Here is a 20808-nt window from a genome sequence, read left to right on the forward strand (position 1 = left end):
GAATTGTGCAACTGCACATTGGCCAAGAAGTAAGGGGACCCATTTCCACCTTCAAAGCATATGAAATTGTGCTCTTTGATGAGTTATTGGTCTGATCACTAGCATAAAGACAGAATATAACATTTCTGCCCAACAAAACCATTAATATGAGGCATTCAGGTAGGACAAGCTTAACATTTCTATTACCTGTATGCCCATATTAATAGGTTATATATGTCTCGAGGGGTGACAGATTCCCAATGGGGCATAAACACACATATATTAATTCTTATCTATCTAATAGGATGATGACAGCTGTCCAGACCTGCATCCCACCACATGAAACACTCCGGAGTAATCACGGGAGAATGCTAAAATCCTCAGTGACATAGTGAGGGGTTGCGCACCCTCTTCTTCTCTGAGGCTATTTACTCATCTAAGAGTGCTACTCAAACTGATAGGGTGCAGCCGTGGGACCCTATTTTCAAAGATGATGTCCTCCACCCAAGTCTCAAAAAGCTGGAAGGGTCTTCAGGAGAGGTGGGTAGTCGAGCTAGGCTATCAGACGGTCACCTTTGTAGCTGTAGTGTCATCTTTCCTATGGTTACATTCAGGGGTGGACAGAGGCAGACATTTTAATGGTGGAATTGTGCAGCTGCACATTGGCCAAGAAGTAAAGGGACCCATTTCCACCTTCAAAGCATATGAAATTGTGCTTTATGTTGAGTTATTGGTCTGATCATTAGCATAAAGACAGAATATAACATTTCTCCACAACAAAACCATTAATATGAGGCATACAAGTAGGACAAGCTTAACATTTCTATTACCTGTATGCCTATATTAATAGGTTATATATGTCTCGAGGGGTGACAGATTCCCAATGAGGCATAAACACACATATATTAATTCTTATCTATCTAATAGGATGACGACAGCTGTCCAGACCTGCATCCCACCACAAGAAACACTCCGGAGTAATCACAGGAGAATGCTAAAATCCTCAGTGACATAGTGAGGGGTTGCGCACCCTCTTCTTCTCTGAGGCTATTTACTCATCTAAGAGTGCTACTCAAACTGATGGGGTGCAACTGTGGGACCCTATTTTCAGAGATGATGTCCTCCACCCAAGTCTCAAAAAGCTGGAAGGGTCTTCAGGAGAGGTGGGTAGTCGAGCTAGGCTATCAGACGGTCACCTTTGTAGCTGTAGTGTCATCTTTCCTATGGTTACATTCAGGGGTGGACAGAGGCAGACATGTTATTGGTGGAATTGTGCAACTGCACATTGGCCAAGAAGTAAGGGGACCCATTTCCACCTTCAAAGCATATGAAATTGTGCTTTTTGATGAGTTATTGGTCTGATCACTAGCATAAAGACAGAATATAACATTTCTGCCCAACAAAACCATTAATATGAGACATTCAGGTAGGACAAGCTTAACATTTCTATTACCTGTATGCCCATATTAATAGGTTATATATGTCTCGAGGGGTGACAGATTCCCAATGGGGCATAAACACACATATATTAATTCTTATCTATCTAATAGGATGACGACAGCTGTCCAGACCTGCATCCCACCACAAGAAACACTCCGGAGTAATCACGGGAGAATGCTAAAATCCTCAGTGACATAGTGAGTTGTTGCGCACCCTCTTCTTCTCTGAGGCTATTTACTCATCTAAGAGTGCTACTCAAACTGATAGGGTGCAGCTGTGGGACCCTATTTTCAGAGATGATGTCCTCCACCCAAGTCTCAAAAAGCTGGAAGGGTCTTCAGGAGAGGTGGGTAGTCGAGCTAGGCTATCAGACGGTCACCTTTGTAGCTGTAGTGTCATCTTTCCTATGGTTACATTCAGGGGTGGACAGAGGCAGACATGTTATTGGTGGAATTGTGCAGCTGCACATTGGCCAAGAAGTAAAGGGACCCATTTCCACCTTCAAAGCATATGAAATTGTGCTTTATGTTGAGTTATTGGTCTGATCATTAGCATAAAGACAGAATATAACATTTCTCCACAACAAAACCATTAATATGAGGCATACAAGTAGGACAAGCTTAACATTTCTATTACCTGTATGCCTATATTAATAGGTTATATATGTCTCGAGGGGTGACAGATTCCCAATGAGGCATAAACACACATATATTAATTCTTATCTATCTAATAGGATGACGACAGCTGTCCAGACCTGCATCCCACCACAAGAAACACTCCGGAGTAATCACGATAGAATGCTAAAATCCTCAGTGACATAGTGAGGGGTTGCGCACCCTCTTCTTCTCTGAGGCTATTTACTCATCTAAGAGTGCTACTCAAACTGATGGGGTGCAGCTGTGGGACCCTATTTTCAGAGATGTTGTCCTCCACCCAAGTCTCAAAAAGCTGGAAGGGTCTTCAGGAGAGGTGGGTAGTCGAGCTAGGCTATCAGACGGTCACCTTTGTAGCTGTATTGTCATCTTTCCTATGGTTACATTCAGGGGTGGACAGAGGCAGACATGTTATTGGTGGAATTGTGCAGCTGCACATTGGCCAAGAAGTAAAAGGACCCATTTCCACCTTCAAAGCATATGAAATTGTGCTTTATGTTGAGTTATTGGTCTGATCATTAGCATAAAGACAGAATATAACATTTCTCCACAACAAAACCATTAATATGAGGCATACAAGTAGGACAAGCTTAACATTTCTATTACCTTTATGCCTATATTAGTAGGTTATATATGTCTCGAGGGGTGACAGATTCCCAATGAGGCATAAACACACATATATTAATTCTTATCTTTCTAATAGGATGACGACAGCTGTCCAGACCTGCATCCCAACACAAGAAACACTCCGGAGTAATCACGGGAGAATGCTAAAATCCTCAGTGACATAGTGAGGGGTTGCGCACCCTCTTCTTCTCTGAGGCTATTTACTCATCTAAGAGTGCTACTCAAACTGATGGGGTGCAGCTGTGGGACCCTATTTTCAGAGATGATGTCCTCCACCCAAGTCTCAAGAAGCTGGAAGGGTCTTCAGGAGAGGTGGGTAGTCGAGCTAGGCTATCAGACGGTCACCTTTGTAGCTGTAGTGTCATCTTTCCTATGGTTACATTCAGGGGTGGACAGAGGCAGACATGTTATTGGTGGAATTGTGCAACTGCACTTTGGCCAAGAAGTAAGGGGACCCATTTCCACATTCAAAGCATATGAAATTGTGCTTTTTGATGAGTTATTGGTCTGATCATTAGCATAAAGACAGAATATAACATTTCTGCCCAACAAAACCATTAATATGAGGCATTCAGGTAGGACAAGCTTAACATTTCTATTACCTGTATGCCCATATTAATAGGCTATATATGTCTCGAGGGGTGACAGATTCCCAATGGGGCATAAACACACATATATTAATTCTTATCTATCTAATAGGATGACGACAGCTGTCCAGACCTGCATCCCGCCACAAGAAACACTCCGGAGTAATCACGGGAGAATGCTAAAATCCTCAGTGACATAGTGAGGCGTTGCGCACCCTCTTCTTCTCTGAGGCTCTTTACTCAACTAAGAGTGCTACTCAAACTGATGGGGTGCAGCTGTGGGACCCTATTTTCAGAGATGATGTCCTCCACCCAAGTCTCAAAAAGCTGGAAGGGTCTTCAGGAGAGGTGGGTAGTCGAGCTAGGCTATCAGACGGTCACCTTTGTAGCTGTAGTGTCATCTTTCCTATGGTTACATTCAGGGGTGGACAGAGGCAGACATGTTATTGGTGGAATTGTGCAGCTGCACATTGGCCATGAAGGAAAGGGACCCATTTCCACCTTCAAAGCATATGAAATTGTGCTTTATGTTGAGTTATTGGTCTGATCATTAGCATAAAGACAGAATATAACATTTCTCCACAACAAAACCATTAATATGAGGCATACAAGTAGGACAAGCTTAACATTTCTATTACCTGTATACCTATATTAATAGGTTATATATGTCTCGAGGGGTGACAGATTCCCAATGAGGCATAAACACACATATATTAATTCTTATCTATCTAATAGGATGACGACAGCTGTCCAGACCTGCATCCCACCACAAGAAACACTCCGGAGTAATCACGGGAGAATGCTAAAATCCTCAGTGACATAGTGAGGGGTTGCGCACCCTCTTCTTCTCTGAGACTATTTACTCATCTAAGAGTGCTACTCAAACTGATGGGGTGCAGCTGTGGGACCCTATTTTCAGAGATGATGTCCTCCACCCAAGTCTCAAAAAGCTGGAAGGGTCTTCAGGAGAGGTGGGTAGTCGAGCTAGGCTATCAGACGGTCACCTTTGTAGCTGTAGTGTCATCTTTCCTATGGTTACATTCAGGGGTGGACAGAGGCAGACATGTTATTGGTGGAATTGTGCAACTGCACATTGGCCAAGAAGTAAGGGGACCCATTTCCACCTTCAAAGCATATGAAATTGTGCTTTTTGATGAGTGATTGGTCTGATCACTAGCATAAAGACAGAATATAACATTTCTCCACAACAAAACCATTAATATGAGGCATTCAGGTAGGACAAGCTTAACATTTCTATTACCTGTATGCCCATATTAATAGGTTATATATGTCTCGAGGGGTGACAGATTCCCAATGGGGCATAAACACACATATATTAATTCTTATCTATCTAATAGGATGACGACAGCTGTCCAGACCTGCATCCCACCACAAGAAACACTCCGGAGTAATCACGGTAGAATGCTAAAATCCTCAGTGACATAGTGAGGGGTTGCGCACCCTCTTCTTCTCTGAGGCTATTTACTCATCTAAGAGTGCTACTCAAACTGATAGGGTGCAGCTGTGGGACCCTATTTTCAGAGATGATGTCCTCCACCCAAGTCTCAAGAAGCTGGAAGGGTCTTCAGGAGAGGTGGGTAGTCGAGCTAGGCTATCAGACGGTCACCTTTGTAGCTGTAGTGTCATCTTTCCTATGGTTACATTCAGGGGTGGACAGAGGTAGATATGTTATTGGTGGAATTGTGCAGCTGCACATTGGCCAAGAAGTAAAGGGACCCATTTCCACCTTCAAAGCATATGAAATTGTGCTTTATGTTGAGTTATTGGTCTGATCATTAGCATAAAGACAGAATATAACATTTCTCCACAACAAAACCATTAATATGAGGCATACAAGTAGGACAAGCTTAACATTTCTATTACCTGTATGCCTATATTAATAGGTTATATATGTCTCGAGGGGTGACAGATTCCCAATGAGGCATAAACACACATATATTAATTCTTATCTTTCTAATAGGATGACGACAGCTGTCCAGACCTGCATCCCAACACAAGAAACACTCCGGAGTAATCACGGGAGAATGCTAAAATCCTCAGTGACATAGTGAGGGGTTGCGCACCCTCTTCTTCTCTGAGGCTATTTACTCATCTAAGAGTGCTACTCAAACTGATGGGGTGCAGCTATGGGACCCTATTTTCAGAGATGATGTCCTCCACCCAAGTCTCAAAAAGCTGGAAGGGTCTTCAGGAGAGGTGGGTAGTCGAGCTAGGCTATCAGACGGTCACCTTTGTAGCTGTAGTGTCATCTTTCCTATGGTTACATTCAGGGGTGGACAGAGGCAGACATGTTATTGGTGGAATTGTGCAGCTGCACATTGGCCATGAAGTAAAGGGACCCATTTCCACCTTCAAAGCATATGAAATTGTGCTTTATGTTGAGTTATTGGTCTGATCATTAGCATAAAGACAGAATATAACATTTCTCCACAACAAAACCATTAATATGAGGCATACAAGTAGGACAAGCTTAACATTTCTATTACCTGTATACCTATATTAATAGGTTATATATGTCTCGAGGGGTGACAGATTCCCAATGAGGCATAAACACACATATATTAATTCTTATCTATCTAATAGGATGACGACAGCTGTCCAGACCTGCATCCCACCACAAGAAACACTCCGGAGTAATCACGGGAGAATGCTAAAATCCTCAGTGACATAGTGAGGGGTTGCGCACCCTCTTCTTCTCTGAGACTATTTACTCATCTAAGAGTGCTACTCAAACTGATGGGGTGCAGCTGTGGGACCCTATTTTCAGAGATGATGTCCTCCACCCAAGTCTCAAAAAGCTGGAAGGGTCTTCAGGAGAGGTGGGTAGTCGAGCTAGGCTATCAGACGGTCACCTTTGTAGCTGTAGTGTCATCTTTCCTATGGTTACATTCAGGGGTGGACAGAGGCAGACATGTTATTGGTGGAATTGTGCAACTGCACATTGGCCAAGAAGTAAGGGGACCCATTTCCACCTTCAAAGCATATGAAATTGTGCTTTTTGATGAGTGATTGGTCTGATCACTAGCATAAAGACAGAATATAACATTTCTGCCCAACAAAACCATTAATATGAGGCATTCATGTAGGACAAGCTTAACATTTCTATTACCTGTATGCCCATATTAATAGGTTATATATGTCTCGAGGGGTGACAGATTCCCAATGGGGCATAAACACACATATATTAATTCTTATTTATCTAATAGGATGACGACAGCTGTCCAGACCTGCATCCCACCACAAGAAACACTCCGGAGTAATCACGGTAGAATGCTAAAATCCTCAGTGACATAGTGAGGGGTTGCGCACCCTCTTCTTCTCTGAGGCTATTTACTCATCTAAGAGTGCTACTCAAACTGATAGGGTGCAGCTGTGGGACCCTATTTTCAGAGATGATGTCCTCCACCCAAGTCTCAAGAAGCTGGAAGGGTCTTCAGGAGAGGTGGGTAGTCGAGCTAGGCTATCAGACGGTCACCTTTGTAGCTGTAGTGTCATCTTTCCTATGGTTACATTCAGGGGTGGACAGAGGTAGATATGTTATTGGTGGAATTGTGCAGCTGCACATTGGCCAAGAAGTAAAGGGACCCATTTCCACCTTCAAAGCATATGAAATTGTGCTTTATGTTGAGTTATTGGTCTGATCATTAGCATAAAGACAGAATATAACATTTCTCCACAACAAAACCATTAATATGAGGCATACAAGTAGGACAAGCTTAACATTTCTATTACCTGTATGCCTATATTAATAGGTTATATATGTCTCGAGGGGTGACAGATTCCCAATGAGGCATAAACACACATATATTAATTCTTATCTATCTAATAGGATGACGACAGCTGTCCAGACCTGCATCCCAACACAAGAAACACTCCGGAGTAATCACGGGAGAATGCTAAAATCCTCAGTGACATAGTGAGGGGTTGCGCACCCTCTTCTTCTCTGAGGCTATTTACTCATCTAAGAGTGCTACTCAAACTGATGGGGTGCAGCTGTGGGACCCTATTTTCAGAGATGATGTCCTCCACCCAAGTCTCAAGAAGCTGGAAGGGTCTTCAGGAGAGGTGGGTAGTCGAGCTAGGCTATCAGACGGTCACCTTTGTAGCTGTAGTGTCATCTTTCCTATGGTTACATTCAGGGGTGGACAGAGGCAGACATGTTATTGGTGGAATTGTGCAACTGCACATTGGCCAAGAAGTAAGGGGACCCATTTCCACCTTCAAAGCATATGAAATTGTGCTTTTTGATGAGTTATTGGTCTGATCATTAGCATAAAGACAGAATATAACATTTCTGCCCAACAAAACCATTAATATGAGGCATTCAGGTAGGACAAGCTTAACATTTCTATTACCTGTATGCCCATATTAATAGGCTATATATGTCTCGAGGGGTGACAGATTCCCAAAGGGGCATAAACACACATATATTAATTCTTATCTATCTAATAGGATGACGACAGCTGTCCAGACCTGCATCCCACCACAAGAAACACTCCGGAGTAATCACGAGAGAATGCTAAAATCCTCAGTGACATAGTGAGGGGTTGCGCACCCTCTTCTTCTCTGAGGCTATTTACTCATCTAAGAGTGCTACTGAAACTGATAGCGTGCAGCTGTGGGGCCCTATTTTCAGAGATGATGTCCTCCACCCAAGTCTCAAAAAGCTGGAAGGGTCTTCAGGAGAGGTGGGTAGTCGAGCTAGGCTATCAGACAGTCACCTTTGTAGCTGTAGTGTCATCTTTCCTATGGTTACATTCAGGGGTGGACAGAGGCAGACATGTTATTGGTGGAATTGTGCAGCTGCACATTGGCCAAGAAGTAAAGGGACCCATTTCCACCTTCAAAGCATATGAAATTGTGCTTTATGTTGAGTTATTGGTCTGATCATTAGCATAAAGACAGAATATAACATTTCTCCACAACAAAACCATTAATATGAGGCATACAAGTAGGACAAGCTTAACATTTCTATTACCTGTATGCCTATATTAATAGGTTATATATGTCTCGAGAGGTGACAGATTCCCAATGAGGCATAAACACACATATATTAATTCTTATCTATCTAATAGGATGACGACAGCTGTCCAGACCTGCATCCCACCACAAGAAACACTCCGGAGTAATCACGGGAGAATGCTAAAATCCTCAGTGACATAGTGAGGGGTTGCGCACCCTCTTCTTCTCTGAGGCTATTTACTCATCTAAGAGTGCTACTCAAACTGATGGGGTGCAGCTGTGGGACCCTATTTTCAGAGATGATGTCCTCCACCCAAGTCTCAAAAAGCTGGAAGGGTCTTCAGGAGAGGTGGGTAGTCGAGCTAGGCTATCAGACGGTCACCTTTGTAGCTGTAGTGTCATCTTTCCTATGGTTACATTCAGGGGTGGACAGAGGCAGACATGTTATTGGTGGAATTGTGCAACTGCACATTGGCCAAGAAGTAAGGGGACCCATTTCCACCTTCAAAGCATATGAAATTGTGCTTTTTGATGAGTTATTGGTCTGATCACTAGCATAAAGACAGAATATAACATTTCTGCCCAACAAAACCATTAATATGAGGCATTCAGGTAGGACAAGCTTAACATTTCTATTACCTGTATGCCCATATTAATAGGTTATATATGTCTCGAGGGGTGACAGATTCCCAATGGGGCATAAACACACATATATTAATTCTTATCTATCTAATAGGATGACGACAGCTGTCCAGACCTGCATCCCACCACAAGAAACACTCCGGAGTAATCACGGGAGAATGCTAAAATCCTCAGTGACATAGTGAGGGGTTGCGCACCCTCTTCTTCTCTGAGGCTATTTACTCATCTAAGAGTGCTACTCAAACTGATAGGGTGCAGCTGTGGGACCCTATTTTCAGAGATGATGTCCTCTACCCAAGTCTCAAAAAGCTGGAAGGGTCTTCAGGAGAGGTGGGTAGTCGAGCTCGGCTATCAGACGGTCACCTTTGTAGCTGTAGTGTCATCTTTCCTATGCTTACATTCATGGGTGGATAGAGGCAGACATGTTATTGGTGGAATTGTGCAGCTGCACATTGGCCAAGAAGTAAAGGGACCCATTTCCACCTTCAAAGCATATGAAATTGTGCTTTATGTTGAGTTATTGGTCTGATCATTAGCATAAAGACAGAATATAACATTTCTCCACAACAAAACCATTAATATGAGGCATACAAGTAGGACAAGCTTAACATTTCTATTACCTGTATGCCTATATTAATAGGTTATATATGTCTCGAGGGGTGACAGATTCCCAATGAGGCATAAACACACATATATTAATTCTTATCTATCTAATAGGATGACGACAGCTGTCCAGACCTGCATCCCACCACAAGAAACACTCCGGAGTAATCACGGGAGAATGCTAAAATCCTCAGTGACGTAGTGAGGGGTTGCGCACACTCTTCTTCTCTGAGGCTATTTACTCATCTAATAGTGCTACTCAAACTGATGGGGTGCAGCTGTGGGACCCTATTTTCAGAGATGATGTCCTCCACCCAAGTCTCAAAAAGCTGGAAGGGTCTTCAGGAGAGGTGGGTAGTCGAGCTAGGCTATCAGACGGTCACCTTTGTAGCTGTAGTGTCATCTTTCTTATGGTTACATTCAGGGGTGGACAGAGGCAGACATGTTATTGGTGGAATTGTGCAACTGCACATTGGCCAAGAAGTAAGGGGACCCATTTCCACCTTCAAAGCATATGAAATTGTGCTTTTTGATGAGTTATTGGTCTGATTATTAGCATAAAGACAGAATATAACATTTCTGCCCAACAAAACCATTAATATGAGGCATTCAGGTAGGACAAGCTTAACATTTCTATTACCTGTATGCCCATATTAATAGGTTATATTTGTCTCGAGGGGTGACAGATTCCCAATGGGGCATAAACACACATATATTAATTCTTATCTATCTAATAGGATGACGACAGCTGTCCAGACCTGCATCCCACCACAAGAAACACTCCAGAGTAATCACGGGAGAATGCTAAAATCCTCAGTGACATAGTGAGGGGTTGCGCACCCTCTTCTTCTCTGAGGCTATTTACTCATCTAAGAGTGCTACTCAAACTGATGGGGTGCAGCTGTGGGACCCTATTTTCAGAGATGATGTCCTCCACCCAAGTCTCAAAAAGCTGGAAGGGTCTTCAGGAGAGGTGGGTAGTCGAGGTAGGCTATCAGAAGGTCACCTTTGTAGCTGTAGTGTCATCTTTCCTATGGTTACATTCAGGGGTGGACAGAGGCAGACATGTTATTGGTGGAATTGTGCAGCTGCACATTGGCCAAGAAGTAAAGGGACCCATTTCCACCTTCAAAGCATATGAAATTGTGCTTTATGTTGAGTTATTGGTCTGATCATTAGCATAAAGACAGAATATAACATTTCTCCACAACAAAACCATTAATATGAGGCATACAAGTAGGACAAGCTTAACATTTCTATTACCTGTATGCCTATATTAATAGGTTATATATGTCTTGAGAGGTGACAGATTCCCAATGAGGCATAAACACACATATATTAATTCTTATCTATCTAATAGGATGACGACAGCTGTCCAGACCTGCATCCCACCACAAGAAACACTCCGGAGTAATCACGGGAGAATGCTAAAATCCTCAGTGACATAGTGAGGGGTTGGCAACCCTCTTCTTCTCTGAGGCTATTTACTCATCTAAGAGTGCTACTCAAACTGATGGGGTGCAGCTGTGGGACCCTATTTTCAGAGATGATGTCCTCCACCCAAGTCTCAAAAAGCTGGAAGGGTCTTCAGGAGAGGTGGGTAGTCGAGCTAGGCTATCAGACGGTCACCTTTGTAGCTGTAGTGTCATCTTTCCTATGGTTACATTCAGGGGTGGACAGAGGCAGACATGTTATTGGTGGAATTGTGCAACTGCACATTGGCCAAGAAGTAAGGGGACCCATTTCCACCTTCAAAGCATATGAAATTGTGCTTTTTGATGAGTTATTGGTCTGATCACTAGCATAAAGACAGAATATAACATTTCTGCCCAACAAAACCATTAATATGAGGCATTCAGGTAGGACAAGCTTAACATTTCTATTACCTGTATGCCCATATTAATAGGTTATATATGTCTCGAGGGGTGACAGATTCCCAATGGGGCATAAACACACATATATTAATTCTTATCTATCTAATAGGATGACGACAGCTGTCCAGACCTGCATCCCACCACAAGAAACACTCCGGAGTAATCACGGGAGAATGCTAAAATCCTCAGTGACATAGTGAGGGGTTGCGCACCCTCTTCTTCTCTGAGGCTATTTACTCATCTAAGAGTGCTACTCAAACTGATAGGGTGCAGCTGTGGGACCCTATTTTCAGAGATGATGTCCTCTACCCAAGTCTCAAAAAGCTGGAAGGGTCTTCAGGAGAGGTGGGTAGTCGAGCTCGGCTATCAGACGGTCACCTTTGTAGCTGTAGTGTCATCTTTCCTATGCTTACATTCAGGGGTGGATAGAGGCAGACATGTTATTGTTGGAATTGTGCAGCTGCACATTGGCCAAGAAGTAAAGGGACCCATTTCCACCTTCAAAGCATATGAAATTGTGCTTTATGTTGAGTTATTGGTCTGATCATTAGCATAAAGACAGAATATAACATTTCTCCACAACAAAACCATTAATATGAGGCATACAAGTAGGACAAGCTTAACATTTCTATTACCTGTATGCCTATATTAATAGGTTATATATGTCTCGAGGGGTGACAGATTCCCAATGAGGCATAAACACACATATATTAATTCTTATCTATCTAATAGGATGACGACAGCTGTCCAGACCTGCATCCCACCACAAGAAACACTCCGGAGTAATCACGGGAGAATGCTAAAATCCTCAGTGACGTAGTGAGGGGTTGCGCACACTCTTCTTCTCTGAGGCTATTTACTCATCTAATAGTGCTACTCAAACTGATGGGGTGCAGCTGTGGGACCCTATTTTCAGAGATGATGTCCTCCACCCAAGTCTCAAAAAGCTGGAAGGGTCTTCAGGAGAGGTGGGTAGTCGAGCTAGGCTATCAGACGGTCACCTTTGTAGCTGTAGTGTCATCTTTCCTATGGTTACATTCAGGGGTGGACAGAGGCAGACATGTTATTGGTGGAATTGTGCAACTGCACATTGGCCAAGAAGTAAGGGGACCCATTTCCACCTTCAAAGCATATGAAATTGTGCTTTTTGATGAGTGATTGGTCTGATCACTAGCATAAAGACAGAATATAACATTTCTGCCCAACAAAACCATTAATATGAGGCATTCAGGTAGGACAAGCTTAACATTTCTATTACCTGTATGCCCATATTAATAGGTTATATATGTCTCGAGGGGTGACAGATTCCCAATGGGGCATAAACACACATATATTAATTCTTATCTATCTAATAGGATGACGACAGCTGTCCAGACCTGCATCCCACCACAAGAAACACTCCGGAGTAATCACGGTAGAATGCTAAAATCCTCAGTGACATAGTGAGGGGTTGCGCACCCTCTTCTTCTCTGAGGCTATTTACTCATCTAAGAGTGCTACTCAAACTGATAGGGTGCAGCTGTGGGACCCTATTTTCAGAGATGATGTCCTCCACCCAAGTCTCAAAAAGCTGGAAGGGTCTTCAGGAGAGGTGGGTAGTCGAGCTAGGCTGTCAGACGGTCACCTTTGTAGCTGTAGTGTCATCTTTCCTATGGTTACATTCAGGGGTGGACAGAGGCAGACATGTTATTGGTGGAATTGTGCAGCTGCACATTGGCCAAGAAGTAAAGGGACCCATTTCCACCTTCAAAGCATATGAAATTGTGCTTTATGTTGAGTTATTGGTCTGATCATTAGCATAAAGACAGAATATAACATTTCTCCACAACAAAACCATTAATATGAGGCATACAAGTAGGACAAGCTTAACATTTCTATTACCTGAATGCCTATATTAATAGGTTATATATGTCTCGAGGGGTGACAGATTCCCAATGAGGCATAAACACACATATATTAATTCTTATCTATCTAATAGGATGACGACAGCTGTCCAGACCTGCATCCCACCACAAGAAACACTCCGGAGTAATCACGGGAGAATGCTAAAATCATCAGTGACATAGTGAGGGGTTGCGCACCCTCTTCTTCTCTGAGGCTATTTACTCATCTAAGAGTGCTACTCAAACTGATGGGGTGCAGCTGTGGGACCCTATTTTCAGAGATGATGTCCTCCACCCAAGTCTCAAAAAGCTGGAAGGGTCTTCAGGAGAGATGGGTAGTCGAGCTAGGCTATCAGACGGTCACCTTTGTAGCTGTAGTGTCATCTTTCCTATGGTTACATTCAGGGGTGGACAGAGGCAGATATGTTATTGGTGGAATTGTGCAGCTGCACATTGGCCAAGAAGTAAAGGGACCCATTTCCACCTTCAAAGCATATGAAATTGTGCTTTATGTTGAGTTATTGGTCTGATCATTAGCATAAAGACAGAATATAACATTTCTCCACAACAAAACCATTAATATGAGGCATACAAGTAGGACAAGCTTAACATTTCTATTACCTGTATGCCTATATTAATAGGTTATATATGTCTCGAGGGGTGACAGATTCCCAATGAGGCATAAACACACATATATTAATTCTTATCTATCTAATAGGATGACGACAGCTGTCCAGACCTGCATCCCACCACAAGAAACACTCCGGAGTAATCACGGGAGAATGCTAAAATCCTCAGTGACATAGTGAGGGGTTGCGCACCCTCTTCTTCTCTGAGACTATTTACTCATCTAAGAGTGCTACTCAAACTGATGGGGTGCAGCTGTGGGACCCTATTTTCAGAGATGATGTCCTCCACCCAAGTCTCAAAAAGCTGGAAGGGTCTTCAGGAGAGGTGGGTAGTCGAGCTAGGCTATCAGACGGTCACCTTTGTAGCTGTAGTGTCATCTTTCCTATGGTTACATTCAGGGGTGGACAGAGGCAGACATGTTATTGGTGGAATTGTGCAACTGCACATTGGCCAAGAAGTAAGGGGACCCATTTCCACCTTCAAAGCATATGAAATTGTGCTTTTTGATGAGTGATTGGTCTGATCACTAGCATAAAGACAGAATATAACATTTCTGCCCAACAAAACCATTAATATGAGGCATTCAGGTAGGACAAGCTTAACATTTCTATTACCTGTATGCCCATATTAATAGGTTATATATGTCTCGAGGGGTGACAGATTCCCAATGGGGCATAAACACACATATATTAATTCTTATCTATCTAATAGGATGACGACAGCTGTCCAGACCTGTATCCCACCACAAGAAACACTCCGGAGTAATCACGGTAGAATGCTAAAATCCTCAGTGACATAGTGAGGGGTTGCGCACCCTCTTCTTCTCTGAGGCTATTTACTCATCTAAGAGTGCTACTCAAACTGATGGGGTGCAGCTGTGGGACCCTATTTTCAGAGATGATGTCCTCCACCCAAGTCTCAAAAAGCTGGAAGGGTCTTCAGGAGAGGTGGGTAGTCGAGCTAGGCTATCAGACGGTCACCTTTGTAGCTGTAGTGTCATCTTTCCTATGGTTACATTGAGGAGTGGACAGAGGCAGACATGTTATTGGTGGAATTGTGCAGCTGCACATTGGCCAAGAAGTAAAGGGACCCATTTCCACCTTCAAAGCATATGAAATTATGCTTTATGTTGAGTTATTGGTCTGATCATTAGCATAAAGACAGAATATAACATTTCTCCACAACAAAACCATTAATATGAGGCATACAAGTAGGACAAGCTTAACATTTCTATTACCTGAATGCCTATATTAATAGGTTATATATGTCTCGAGGGGTGACAGATTCCCAATGAGGCATAAACACACATATATTAATTCTTATCTATCTAATAGGATGACGACAGCTGTCCAGACCTGCATCCCACCACAAGAAACACTCCGGAGTAATCACGGGAGAATGCTAAAATCCTCAGTGACATAGTGAGGGGTTGGCAATCCTCTTCTTCTCTGAGGCTATTTACTCATCTAAGAGTGCTACTCAAACTGATGGGGTGCAGCTGTGGGACCCTATTTTCAGAGATGATGTCCTCCACCCAAGTCTCAAAAAGCTGGAAGGGTCTTCAGGAGAGGTGGGTAGTCGAGCTAGGCTATCAGACGGTCACCTTTGTAGCTGTAGTGTCATCTTTCCTATGGTTACATTGAGGAGTGGACAGAGGCAGACATGTTATTGGTGGAATTGTGCAGCTGCACATTGGCCAAGAAGTAAAAGGACCCATTTCCACCTTCAAAGCATATGAAATTGTGCTTTATGTTGAGTTATTGGTCTGATCATTAGCATAAAGACAGAATATAACATTTCTCCACAACAAAACCATTAATATGAGGCATACAAGTAGGACAAGCTTAACATTTCTATTACCTTTATGCCTATATTAGTAGGTTATATATGTCTCGAGGGGTGACAGATTCCCAATGAGGCATAAACACACATATATTAATTCTTATCTATCTAATAGGATGACGACAGCTGTCCAGACCTGCATCCCAACACAAGAAACACTCCGGAGTAATCACGGGAGAATGCTAAAATCCTCAGTGACATAGTGAGGGGTTGCGCACCCTCTTCTTCTCTGAGGCTATTTACTCATCTAAGAGTGCTACTCAAACTGATGGGGTGCAGCTGTGGGACCCTATTTTCAGAGATGATGTCCTCCACCCAAGTCTCAAAAAGCTGGAAGGGTCTTCAGGAGAGGTGGGTAGTCGAGCTAGGCTATCAGACGGTCACCTTTGTAGCTGTAGTGTCATCTTTCCTATGCTTACATTCAGGGGTGGATAGAGGCAGACATGTTATTGGTGGAATTGTGCAGCTGCACATTGGCCAAGAAGTAAAGGGACCCATTTCCACCTTCAAAGCATATGAAATTGTGCTTTATGTTAAGTTATTGGTCTGATCATTAGCATAAAGACAGAATATAACATTTCTCCACAACAAAACCATTAATATGAGGCATACAAGTAGGACAAGCTTAACATTTCTATTACCTGAATGCCTATATTAATAGGTTATATATGTCTCGAGGGGTGACAGATTCCCAATGAGGCATAAACACACATATATTAATTCTTATCTATCTAATAGGATGACGACAGCTGTCCAGACCTGCATCCCACCACAAGAAACACTCCGGAGTAATCACGGGAGAATGCTAAAATCCTCAGTGACATAGTGAGGGGTTGGCAACCCTCTTCTTCTCTGAGGCTATTTACTCATCTAAGAGTGCTACTCAAACTGATGGGGTGCAGCTGTGGGACCCTATTTTCAGAGATGATGTCCTCCACCCAAGTCTCAAAAAGCTGGAAGGGTCTTCAGGAGAGGTGGGTAGTCGAGCTAGGCTATCAGACGGTCACCTTTGTAGCTGTAGTGTCATCTTTCCTATGGTTACATTGAGGAGTGGACAGAGGCAGACATGTTATTGGTGGAATTGTGCAGCTGCACATTGGCCAAGAAGTAAAGGGACCCATTTCCACCTTCAAAGCATATGAAATTGTGCTTTATGTTGAGTTATTGGTCTGATCATTAGCATAAAGACAGAATATAACATTTCTCCACAACAAAACCATTAATATGAGGCATACAAGTAGGACAAGCTTAACATTTCTATTACCTGAATGCCTATATTAATAGGTTATATATGTCTCGAGGGGTGACAGATTCCCAATGAGGCATAAACACACATATATTAATTCTTATCTATCTAATAGGATGACGACAGCTGTCCTGACCTGCATCCCACCACAAGAAACACTCCGGAGTAATCACGGGAGAATGCTAAAATCCTCAGTGACATAGTGAGGGGTTGGCAACCCTCTTCTTCTCTGAGGCTATTTACTCATCTAAGAGTGCTACTCAAACTGATGGGGTGCAGCTGTGGGACCCTATTTTCAGAGATGATGTCCTCCACCCAAGTCTCAAAAAGCTGGAAGGGTCTTCAGGAGAGGTGGGTAGTCGAGCTAGGCTATCAGACGGTCACCTTTGTAGCTGTAGTGTCATCTTTCCTATGGTTACATTGAGGAGTGGACAGAGGCAGACATGTTATTGGTGGAATTGTGCAGCTGCACATTGGCCAAGAAGTAAAAGGACCCATTTCCACCTTCAAAGCATATGAAATTGTGCTTTATGTTGAGTTATTGGTCTGATCATTAGCATAAAGACAGAATATAACATTTCTCCACAACAAAACCATTAATATGAGGCATACAAGTAGGACAAGCTTAACATTTCTATTACCTTTATGCCTATATTAGTAGGTTATATATGTCTCGAGGGGTGACAGATTCCCAATGAGGCATAAACACACATATATTAATTCTTATCTATCTAATAGGATGACGACAGCTGTCCAGACCTGCATCCCAACACAAGAAACACTCCGGAGTAATCACGGGAGAATGCTAAAATCCTCAGTGACATAGTGAGGGGTTGCGCACCCTCTTCTTCTCTGAGGCTATTTACTCATCTAAGAGTGCTACTCAAACTGATGGGGTGCAGCTGTGGGACCCTATTTTCAGAGATGATGTCCTCCACCCAAGTCTCAAAAAGCTGGAAGGGTCTTCAGGAGAGGTGGGTAGTCGAGCTAGGCTATCAGACGGTCACCTTTGTAGCTGTAGTGTCATCTTTCCTATGGTTACATTCAGGGGTGGACAGAGGCAGACATGTTATTGGTGGAATTGTGCAACTGCACATTGGCCAAGAAGTAAGGGGACCCATTTCCACCTTCAAAGCATATGAAATTGTGCTTTTTGATGAGTTATTGGTCTGATCACTAGCAAAAAGACAGAATATAACATTTCTGCCCAACAAAACCATTAATATGAGGCATTCAGGTAGGACAAGCTTAACATTTCTATTACCTGTATGCCCATATTATTAGGTTATATATGTCTCGAGGGGTGACAGATTCCCAATGGGGCATAAACACACATATATTAATTCTTATCTATCTAATAGGATGACGACAGCTGTCCAGACCTGCATCCCACCACAAGAAACACTCCGGAGTAATCACGGGAGAATGCTAAAATCCTCAGTGACATAGTGAGGGGTTGCGCACCCTCTTCTTCTCTGAGGCTATTTACTCATCTAAGAGTGCTACTCAAACTGATAGGGTGCAGCTGTGGGACCCTATTTTCAGAGATGATGTCCTCTACCCAAGTCTCAAAAAGCTGGAAGGGTCTTCAGGAGAGGTGGGTAGTCGAGCTCGGCTATCAGACGGTCACCTTTGTAGCTGTAGTGTCATCTTTCCTATGCTTACATTCAGGGGTGGATAGAGGCAGACATGTTATTGGTGGAATTGTGCAGCTGCACATTGGCCAAGAAGTAAAGGGACCCATTTCCACCTTCAAAGCATATGAAATTGTGCTTTATGTTGAGTTATTGGTCTGATCATTAGCATAAAGACAGAATATAACATTTCTCCACAACAAAACCATTAATATGAGGCATACAAGTAGGACAAGCTTAACATTTCTATTACCTGTATGCCTATATTAATAGGTTATATATGTCTCGAGGGGTGACAGATTCCCAATGAGGCATAAACACACATATATTAATTCTTATCTATCTAATAGGATGACGACAGCTGTCCAGACCTGCATCCCACCACAAGAAACACTCCGGAGTAATCACGGGAGAATGCTAAAATCCTCAGTGACGTAGTGAGGGGTTGCGCACACTCTTCTTCTCTGAAGCTATTTACTCATCTAATAGTGCTACTAAAACTGATGGGGTGCAGCTGTGGGACCCTATTTTCAGAGATGATGTCCTCCACCCAAGTCTCAAAAAGCTGGAAAGGTCTTCAGGAGAGGTGGGTAGTCGAGCTAGGCTATCAGACGGTCACCTTTGTAGCTGTAGTGTCATCTTTCTTATGGTTACATTCAGGGGTGGACAGAGGCAGACATGTTATTGGTGGAATTGTGCAACTGCACATTGGCCAAGAAGTAAGGGGACCCATTTCCACCTTCAAAGCATATGAAATTGTGCTTTTTGATGAGTTATTGGTCTGATCATTAGCATAAAGACAGAATATAACATTTCTGCCCAACAAAACCATTAATATGAGGCATTCAGGTAGGACAAGCTTAACATTTCTATTACCTGTATGCCTATATTAATAGGTTATATATGTCTCAAGGGGTGACAGATTCCCAATGAGGCATAAACACACATATATTAATTCTTATCTATCTAATAGGATGACGACAGCTGTCCAGACCTGCATCCCACCACAAGAAACACTCCGGAGTAATCACGGGAGAATGCTAAAATCCTCAGTGACATAGTGAGGGGTTGCGCACCCTCTTCTTCTCTGACGCTATTTACTCATCTAAGAGTGCTACTCAAACTGATGGGGTGCAGCTGTGGGACCCTATTTTCAGAGATGATGTCGTCCACCCAAGTCTCAAAAAGCTGGAAGGGTCTTCAGGAGAGGTGGGTAGTCGAGCTAGGCTATCAGACGGTCACCTTTGTAGCTGTAGTGTCATCTTTCCTATGGTTACATTCAGGGGTGGACAGAGGCAGACATGTTATTGGTGGAATTGTGCAACTGCACATTGGCCAAGAAGTAAGGGGACCCATTTCCACCTTCAAAGCATATGAAATTGTGCTTTTTGATGAGTGATTGGTCTGATCACTAGCATAAAGACAGAATATAACATTTCTGCCCAACAAAACCATTAATATGAGGCATTCAGGTAGGACAAGCTTAACATTTCTATTACCTGTATGCCCATATTAATAGGCTATATATGTCTCGAGGGGTGACAGATTCCCAAAGGGGCATAAACACACATATATTAATTCTTATCTATCTAATAGGATGACGACAGCTGTCCAGACCTGCATCCCACCACAAGAAACACTCCGGAGTAATCACGGGAGAATGCTAAAATCCTCAGTGACATAGTGAGGGGTTGCGCACCCTCTTCTTCTCTGAGGCTATTTACTCATCTAAGAGTGCTACTCAAACTGATAGCGTGCAGCTGTGGGGCCCTATTTTCAGAGATGATGTCCTCCACCCAAGTCTCAAAAAGCTGGAAGGGTCTTCAGGAGAGGTGGGTAGTCGAGCTAGGCTATCAGACAGTCACCTTTGTAGCTGTAGTGTCATCTTTCCTATGGTTACATTCAGGGGTGGACAGAGGCAGACATGTTATTGGTGGAATTGTGCAGCTGCACATTGGCCAAGAAGTAAAGGGACCCATTTCCACCTTCAAAGCATATGAAATTGTGCTTTATGTTGAGTTATTGGTCTGATCATTAGCATAAAGACAGAATATAACATTTCTCCACAACAAAACCATTAATATGAGGCATACAAGTAGGACAAGCTTAACATTTCTATTACCTGTATGCCTATATTAATAGGTTATATATGTCTCGAGGGGTGACAGATTCCCAATGAGGCATA

This window comes from Ranitomeya imitator, chromosome 1, assembly GCF_032444005.1.
Source record: "Ranitomeya imitator isolate aRanImi1 chromosome 1, aRanImi1.pri, whole genome shotgun sequence".
NCBI lineage: Eukaryota > Metazoa > Chordata > Amphibia > Anura > Dendrobatidae > Ranitomeya > Ranitomeya imitator.